The sequence below is a fragment of the Caloenas nicobarica genome, chromosome 6, assembly GCF_036013445.1.
Source record: "Caloenas nicobarica isolate bCalNic1 chromosome 6, bCalNic1.hap1, whole genome shotgun sequence".
In the NCBI taxonomy this organism is placed as follows: Eukaryota; Metazoa; Chordata; class Aves; order Columbiformes; family Columbidae; genus Caloenas; species Caloenas nicobarica.
Genome location: NC_088250.1, coordinates 4,923,203 through 4,932,002, shown reverse-complemented (window position 1 = coordinate 4,932,002; position 8,800 = coordinate 4,923,203). Strand labels below are relative to the sequence as shown.

The 8,800-nt window shown below is 44.8% G+C and overlaps 1 protein-coding gene across 5 annotated transcripts in view; it reads left to right on the top strand.

Annotated features, from left to right (window-relative positions):
* The first annotated feature begins 973 nt into the window (after nt 1-973).
* INO80D (INO80 complex subunit D) overlaps nt 974-8,800 on the top strand; it is a 42,991-nt gene continuing 35,164 nt past the window's right edge. For 3 of the 5 annotated variants that reach the window (XM_065637297.1, XM_065637296.1, XM_065637293.1), the window contains exons 1-2: nt 974-1,326; nt 2,595-2,666. The gene's annotated coding sequence lies outside the window, so the exon portion shown is untranslated. Of the gene's footprint in view, nt 1,327-2,238; nt 2,667-8,800 lie in introns of those variants that run through there. The other 2 variants (XM_065637295.1, XM_065637294.1) reach the window with 2 other exon arrangements.

The following is an 8,800-nucleotide window of genomic DNA, read 5'->3' as shown; positions in this document are numbered from 1 at the left end:
GTCTATTAAAAACATCCGCAACAAAGAAAAACACAATGACTATTTTATATTACAAGATACTGTAGTATAAATTAATAGCATTTCTTAACTCTGTGAAGAAGCCAGGAATAACAGTATTCATAAATATAAAGAACAAAGGCCCCCCAAATCACAACAGTAACTTAAAAAGAACCAAAACAGATTTTAGAAGGCTGCAAAGTGCTTTGAAAATGTTAAAACCAAAACTCAACTATTGCTTCCAAATTTCTTGCCATAAGCTTTACTTTTCCACATCCCACCCCGAGGGGCAGACAACGCTAAATTTATGACAGATTAGCAGAATTTCTCAGATATATATCACAGGTTCCACTCACTTGCATTAAATCCCCCATAGCTTCTCCACGTGGCATATTCTAGGAAAAAAAAATTAAAATAAAAATATAGGTTTTTTTTCCTACCTGTACATCCAGTTTTATTTACAAAGTCTTGAGAGGGAGAAAGACGTGATGGTACAGTCACAGCAAACTATCCCACATCAATCTCAGCTGTTCGACTGAGAGTACAAGTACCAAAAAAAGTTACACTAACTTTCACAATTACGCATTAATTTTTAGAGCTATCACACAACAACAAAAAAGTTACGAACTTTAAAATTGCATGAAAAAATCCGATTTTTTAATTTTTAAAGAAAAACAAAGCTACTAAAAAAATATATATTTTTTACCGTACCTCCTTTATTTTTTTTCCCCAGAAAGCTGGTCTTAACAGGTTATAAAGAAAATTAGTTCTTCAGCCACACGCCTTTGCATTTCATTTTTATTTAAAATAAAAATCACATAAATTATTTTAAAAAATTTGGTTTTGGCCATTTGGCTCCCTCCTCCAAATTGACACTTTATAAAAACCTTCTGTACTTTTTTCCCCCTCCCTCTCTCCCTCTCTACTACCTCCAAGATGGTAGGAAAGTTGTTGTTTTGGAGGGCAGAGGAGCCGCTCTCTGATGTTATGTACTCTCAGTGCCTGTAGTGGTGCTGTAGGAGGCTGCTGGCTCTCTTCTTGAGCAGCCCCAGCAGCCCTGCCTTCTTTGCTGGAGAATATATTCAGGGATTCCCCTTAATAATCACCTACCCTCTGAGCACTTTGTAGTTTTAAAATAATAAAGAGCCCCCAAAGCTTCTTTCCCCACAAAAAGCAGGATCTTCTCAGAGCCAGGGGGGCAGCAGCTTCTCAGCACAGAGCCCGAGCCCATTCCCAGTCCCTCTGCTGGGGAGGAAACTCTGATCTGTCAGCCCAACAGAGGGAAAGGGGGGAGAGGAGAGAGAGGAGAAAAAAAAAGCAGCTGGAAAGGTAAGCCAGGCCCGGCCTGCATCCCCGGGCTCGCGTAGCGCGGCAGGCGGTGCGAAGGGTGCAGGGCGGGCGGGGAAGCGGGCTACGCGAGGCCGGGGATCGGCCGGGGCGATGTAGGCCGCAGCGGGGGGTGAGGGGAGCCGGGGGGGTTTTTGAAGCTTTCGGGCGCCGAGACGAGTGCCGAAGGGGGGTGAGACGGTGGCCGGGGCCCAGCGGGAGGGTCGGGGCGCGGCGTCGCGGCGCCTTTGCCCGGGAGGTGAAGGACGGCGGGGGAGAACGGGGGCGGGGGGGCGCTAGGCCTCAGCGCGGCGCGGCCGGGCAGCTCCGCTCCCCGCCCTGCCGGGCCCCCCGCGCCGGGCCCCGGGCCCAAAGCGGGCCGAGCCCCGCCGCCGCCGGAGCTTGGCGGCTGGGGGGAGGCGGCGGGGGCGCCTCGGCCGGGACCGCTCCCCCCGCTCCCCCCACCCCGGCGGGGCGAGGGGGGCCGCGGGCTGAAGGGGGGGGAACTGGGGGCGGCATTAATTTGCCGAAAAGACTTTTAATGAGCGGCGGTGGTTGGGGGGGCCGGGGGGGGGCACCCCGTCCCCCAGCCCGGTCCGGGGCCGCCGCGGCGGAGGCGGTGCCGGTCCCGCGGGGCGTGCGGGGCCGCGGCCTGGAAAGTTTGGCGGCTTTTTTAGGGGGCTCCTTCCCCCGCGCCGCCGCCGCGCTCCCCGCGGCCGTGGGGATGGGGCCGGGGGGGTTGGGGGCGCCCCGAGACTCAGCCGCGGGTCCCCCCCGCCCGGTGTCCCCCCGCCCGGTGTCCCCTCTCGGCCGGGCGGGCGGCGGGGGGTGATTCGCCTCACAACTTTTGGGAGGGGGTGGAGGGGCGGTTTGGGGAGGCCCGTCAGACTTGCCCTCCCCACCCCGTGAGCTGGCGGCACATGGGGGGGGCCCGGCCCCCGAAGCTGGGGGTGAGGGAGGGGAGCGAGGGGCTGCCTCGGCCTCGCCTTCGCACCCCGCCATGTGCCGGGGCTACCGCCCCGCCGGGCCCGGGCCGGGCTCCCTCAGCCGCCCCGGTGTCCCCGGTTGGCGCCAGCGGGACGGGGGCAGCAGCAGCAGCCGGGGGCTGGGGTTGTGCAGCGGCCCCCACACAGCCAGGGGTCTGGGCTTGTCCCTCTCTCCTGTCCCTGCCGGGGGACCCTGGATGTCCCTGCAGGCCCACCGGGGCAGGGGGGTCTCTGTGAGGTGCCACCACCCCCAGGACTGGAAATGAAAGGATGCTTTTTTTCCAGGGATAAAAAAACGTCTGGTAGTTGTGAAGTGAGTCCAGTGGAAAACCCACCGACGCGCTTCACCCCGCACAGGTGAAGTAGCTCTGGTTTCTAAGGTGGGAGGTGTCTAGTTTTGCTCAAGCGTTCCTTAATATGTCTTTTAGCTCAAAATGCTAATGTCTTTGTACAAGTAACCTCAAATGAATTTTGGAAATGACAGTAATGCTTACCTTAAAGCCTTCTATTATGCCATATGATTAAAATATGTAGACCTATAGTTAGTTCTAACTTTGTTACTTAACAACATACGATGAAGGTTTTATTTTAAGGCTGTTCTCAGTTTTTAAGGATTGTTAGGCTTAAAAAGAAAATTGGCAAACTTAGGGCAACGCATCATTTGCCCATAGTTGAATGTGGGCACCCCTGGCAGTGTTGCGCACTAAGGCTGCACCGGCCAGGTATCGCTGCAGATCGATGAACCGGAGTGCTCATGTTTGCTGTGAAGCTGTCACATACAACCTGGAGACATTTTTGCATCCATCTTCAGCCTTTTATGTGGTTTTTTTTTTTTCTAATATATACATACACCAGGCAAGATTTATTAATTGTAAAGCTAAATCATCTACAGAAAGCAACTCGAAATTTACTTGGTGGGAGTTATTTTGTTGTTTCAATATTTTTATGATGAGTGAATGAATTTGCGCGTAGGGCCTGGTCCTATGGAGTTGCATGTACTGTATTCTCACAGTGTGGTAAATCCTCAGGAGGTGCAAATTTATTGTAATACCATATTGAAACTTTGATAGCTTATAACTGCTAAAAGGCTGCTCTGTGAGAAGCTGCACTACTTTATGTTATTTATCGAGTATTCCCACTGAAGCAAGAATAATATTCCTGTATTGTGTGGTAATAAGCTTGTTTGTCTTTGCAGCATTGGGACTTAAAATAAGACTAAAGTATTTTGTTTAACCTCATATGCAAGCGCAGGTTATCTGTTACTTGAATAAAGAAAAGACTTGGATTTGCAGCTTTTTTTTTTTGGGTACAGATGCAAGGTATGCTGCGGTATGCTTAGTCTCTGCTTTTTCTCAGGCTCATAGTTTTGATATTTTGATATAATGTTTTACAGTGCCTCTCTGCGAGGTTGCAGTGGCCTGAATGTTCCCTCTGTTGCTGATCTGAAGGCTGCCCTGGCAAAACCTGGGTCTGTTTGTAGCCCCCCTGAAGTACGTGTGTGTCTGTGCAAGCATGAGAATCTGCCTGTGAGGATGTGATTGCTGGGCTGGGGCCTGCGACCTTCTGCTCAAATAAAGAAATCTGTGTTCAACAAACTTCCAAAGATATGGAGCCTGTCTTGAACCTTAGGTCAGGAATAGCCATGTTTAGGAAATTATTTTATAGAAATCTATAGAAATGTGCTCTTAGCAACAGCTATGAATCTTCCTGCTTAACATCTTTTCTCTTTAGAAATCCTTTGGAGTTTCTAAAATTCCAGGAGTCTTACATGTTAGTTGTTTTTTAGGCTTTGGGGTGTCTTTGTCGGGTTTTCTTTAAGGTATTGTTTATCAGATGAGTGAATCAGATGAATTAAAGTTCTTGCTTAAGTTCATTTTGTGTAGCAAAACAAAAAGAAGAATCCGTTTAGTTTTGGAACAAAAAGAGTCGTTTTCCCTCCTCTTACTTATGTTTTCTGCTGTTGATGGAAACTTCTTACAAATGTATAAGCTCTCTAGCTGTTGTTGTTATTATTAGGCATAATACTTAAATTTTGTTCTATATTTATTGCATTATATTGGTGTTACCAGTATTGCCTAAGATATACTGCTGCTTTTCTGTTGATATATCCTTATGCAACATAAACTGCCTTTTTGCAGAGCTGAAGTAAAAAGCTTTCTGATAAGGCAGAATGAGGACAACATTGCTGCTGCTGTCTTCCTAGGTAGATTTTAATGTATGAAAAAAAAGTCCAAAATATAGTTCCAGGTGGTAACTAAAAATGTCTAGTAAGATCTTAACCTGTGAAGTGCCTTGATCTGTCAGATACTTGCATGTGTGTGCAGAACCTTGAATTGTGCGGGGCTCTTCAGAGGTCTCCTTGAGTAAGGATTGTACTCTAGCTAATAAAGATATTCCCTACAGGAATTCTTGTACTTGACTTCAGTTGCTTCCCAGTGTTTTCCATCTCAATTTGGATGCTTTTACTGACAGAAAGACTCTTGTTTCCAGAATTGCAGCAGGCTTGGTTTTATAGCTGAACGTAGTAGAGAATGGAGCTGTTAAATGAGCAGAAATAAGCCAAAGTTTTGGTTAGATCACAGAACGAGGACAGAAGTTGTAAGTTTGTGGTGTTGATGTCGACCACAATTAGATGTGGTGCAGCTTCTCTTGGTAGAACAGACCACTTCACAGGAGACGTACTAGTTGCCTAAGGTCTCTTAGTATGAAATAGAAAAAAGGAATGTTTTTGCTTTGTCTCTTAATAATATAGTTTTTACTAATACTACTGAAAGGTTTTACTGTAAGGGAGCTTTAAATGCAAATCTTTTTGCGATGATTTTATGGTCTCTGTTCATCTCTGAGTGGATGAAATTCCATGTCGCTCAAACGTCTTAAAAATCTATGTATTTACTGTTTAGTCTCAGCAAAAGGGTCAGACAGTGGCAACGCAGGGAATTGTTCTTTCTTGGTCAAGTTGAGCGATCAGCAAAACTGCTATTTATGCTATTTGTGTTTGTGGAAAAGCTGAGGTTCTTGCAGATCCATGTTCTACTTCTGGCACCAAGCTCTGGTGCTTTTGGAAGCATATGTACCTTGTCTGTGAGATGTCATGAACACACCAAGCAATTTAATGTGAAATCTGCACTAGGATTAGCAAATGCAAAACAACACAGTTCAGACCTCTTTAATCGTGGCTTTTGTTTGGATGCAATGTGTGAAGCTCTGAGTTCAGTCCTCTTAATTATACATCTTTTAACCACTGACATGTAATTGCCTTGCAATTTACAACGCATTTGGGGATTCCATTGCCTAAAAGGGTCTAACGTATGTTGAATGTAAAATTCTGAGCAGATGTTTAAGAATGTATCCAACCCACATGCTTTAAAATATTCTAATATTTTCAGCATGGTATTTTCTCAAAATTACTGGTTGAGTGTTGGGGCTATAATGCTTTGGGCTTTCTAATAGTGACCTGGCCATCAACTTCCCTGTAGACTACAAGATGATGTCAGGTACCAAATTTCTGTATGATGGGAGAGGATATATGGAGTGCAGAGCTACGGCTTTGTTCTCTTGGAGCTGGTGTGCGCTGCAAGGGAACTGGCGAGGCCTCCTTGCCGGTACTAAAAGCAGTTGGGAGCTGTACCTGTGTGTGTTTAGGTCTTTCATTTCTCTTTTTTTTTTTTTACAGTCACTTTCCAAACCACCTTCTGTTGTCCTGTGGAACGTAAGAAATACCGTGCTGGGTCAGATCAGGGGTCGATCTGTCTTGGGCAGTAGGAGTAAGTGATGCTATTTAGGAAGAGCATGAAAGCCCAGCTGCTTTTTAGTGTTCTCTTCTCCAACATCCATATTTGTTAAATTAGGCATGCTAGCAGGTACATCGCCTATGTTCCCATTGCCTAAGAACTTTTCTGTGGTCTTTTTGAACCTGATGATACTGTCTGCTTCCATAGCCTCCTGTGACAGCAAGTTCCAGCAGTAGTGAGTAGTAAAAAGGAAGAAATACTATTTTAATATGTATTGTGTCAATCTCTTACTGTCTTCATCAAGTACCCCTAGTTCAAATATTGTGTGATGTGGTATATGGCCATTCTGTATTCACTTTATCCCCTACAATGACTTTTTAAACCTCATGCAGGTCTTACATCATTTGGCAATGGCGCACCTTTTGGAGTTCGCTTCTCTTTTTTTGCCCCATTGCTTCTGACTAGCTCAAAATCTTTTATTTAGAAGCAGTTGTTTAAGGAAAAAATCTGTGTTCCTCAAGAAGCACCCTCTGATTTCTCATTCATGGGTCGTGGCAAAAGGCAGTTTGAGCGTATGCAGGTGTGAATTATGTTTCTGCTAAACCTTTCTGCAGCTTCAATGTAGAGTATAAATGCAAAACCCGAAACAGCTTCCAGAAAGTTTTGTACCCTGATATTTTTGCAGTGAAGTACAGCTGCTTAAGTATTTGATTTTTCCAGGGGAAGTCCATGTTTCCGTCATCTCTTACTGAATCCTGTGGGACAAAAATAATTTGTCCCACACCCACTATTTAGCGAAGTGTAATTTCAGTTCTCTTCAGTGAAGCGACATGTGCCTATTCCATGCTTGTGCTACTTTTTATGTAGCAGCAAAAAAACTCTCTTAAGAACTCCTGTATATTTTGTTTAAAATAAAATGCTGCATAAGATTAAATCAGAATCAATAGACTTAAATATCTTTGTTATATAGATATATGGCATGCTATGGAAGTAAAAAGAAAAAGCTCTTCTTAGGTTAAGTGCAGCTTCAGTCTCTGATCCTGGCAGTGTATCCACACAGCGCCACGGTCTTTTGGGGCCTCTGTTTCGGAATCTACCAATAAAGATATAATTACAAGTTTGAGAGAGTTGCTGTAGGGTTTTCTATTATAGAGCATTGGCTGCTAGGTATATTAGCTTTCTTTATGTTCATTGCACTGTAGTTGCACTAATTGATTCCTATCAGTTTTTTTAACATGATTATATTTGCATGAGCTTCTCTTAGTGTATATATAGGCCCAACTATTCCTTGTTCAAGCTCATTGGTTTCCCTGAGGATTATTGTCAGTATTTTTGCTTAAATGTTTCATATGGCATTGTACTTGTGCCCTATGTCCTTCAGACAAATGAGAAGTACAATACTATGCCTGCCTTGATGCAGTCCAGTTAAATCCAAAAATAAGACTGGGGGCACAAGAATAAATCCAGGATTATAGTGGCTGGGAACTGTGGAGCGGTTTCTTTACAGCAACTTAACGGAGGCACACCAGGTATGCATTTCTCACTGTTTACTTTGGAACTGTCCTGTGGAACTTGTTTTCTTTGGTCTGTCACGTGATAACCTCCAGAAAAGAAATATTACTGGCTTGTGGGAAAGAGGAGAAGGTCATTGATCCGTCAAAAACTCTGCAAAGCATGATAGTAGTCACTTAGACGAAAGTGGTAAACAAAACCGAAAGGAATATGGAACAGCACGTGAGTCACCCCAACTGCAAGATGCACTTGTTCTTGCAAGTTTTTCGACCTGTCTGATATGCCACCAAACACAAGCTTTGGTTAGCTGTCAAGAGAAGCAAAGTCCAGGGCAAAAGGCTTTCTGTCAACTTCGTTGTGTGTATGAGATGCAATTAGTTAAGACTCATTTGATTACTTTTGCTGCCGTAGTCGTGAAGGAGGCTGTCTCCCAAGCCAAGGTCACAGCTCCCATAGTGGGCATGTCACCAGGGGCTTTATGATTTTCTTTCACATTGTTGCTGGATAATACTGACGTGTAAAGTCAGTATCTGCCCTAACAAAGATGTCTGAAAGGATTATTTGTTTCTCAGCATGCTAAGGAAGAGATAGTTCCCTCTTCCCATTCAATCTTTTTGAAGGGCACAGCCAACAATGAACTTTTTTTGTTCTTAGAACTGGTGCGTTGTGGAGGGTCAGTGATCAGTTTTAAATATATGTAGTATGTGCTCCGTACTTTCCTGTGCTTCCTTGCACTGAGTGAAGTTGGGAAAGGTGATTGAAACTGTATTTGTCGGTGCTTGTGGCTTGTGTTGTGTTGATCTGGTGTAAGCAAAGCAGGAGCCCCCTTCCCCTGGGGGTGTGTGCATGGAAAGGGAGCTGTGTGTATAAAGAGGAAATACAAAATCATCCTTAATATTAGTGATTAACTATTAATTAAATGATTAATCAGTTTTCTCGCACTTGTGCCAGTTACGTTTTATAGTACATGTCTCCATTCTGTATGCTGGGTGTGCCGCACATGTGCACATACAACTGTTTCGAGAATTTTAAGTGTGGTTTTAAATGTTTAGTAGTCTTCTGTCCCGCTTCTACAGCTAAATATATGCTAATGAAAGGCCTGGTTTTTGCAGTTTACTGTTAGAGGTGTGACAGAGTGTTTCGTTTTGCTGTAGTGACTTAAAGTTGATTTTCTATTTGTCATTTCTCAAGGTGCTTTCATGCAGCGGGAAGTGCAGGTTTGTACCTTTGCAAGGGGAACTTGCGTCT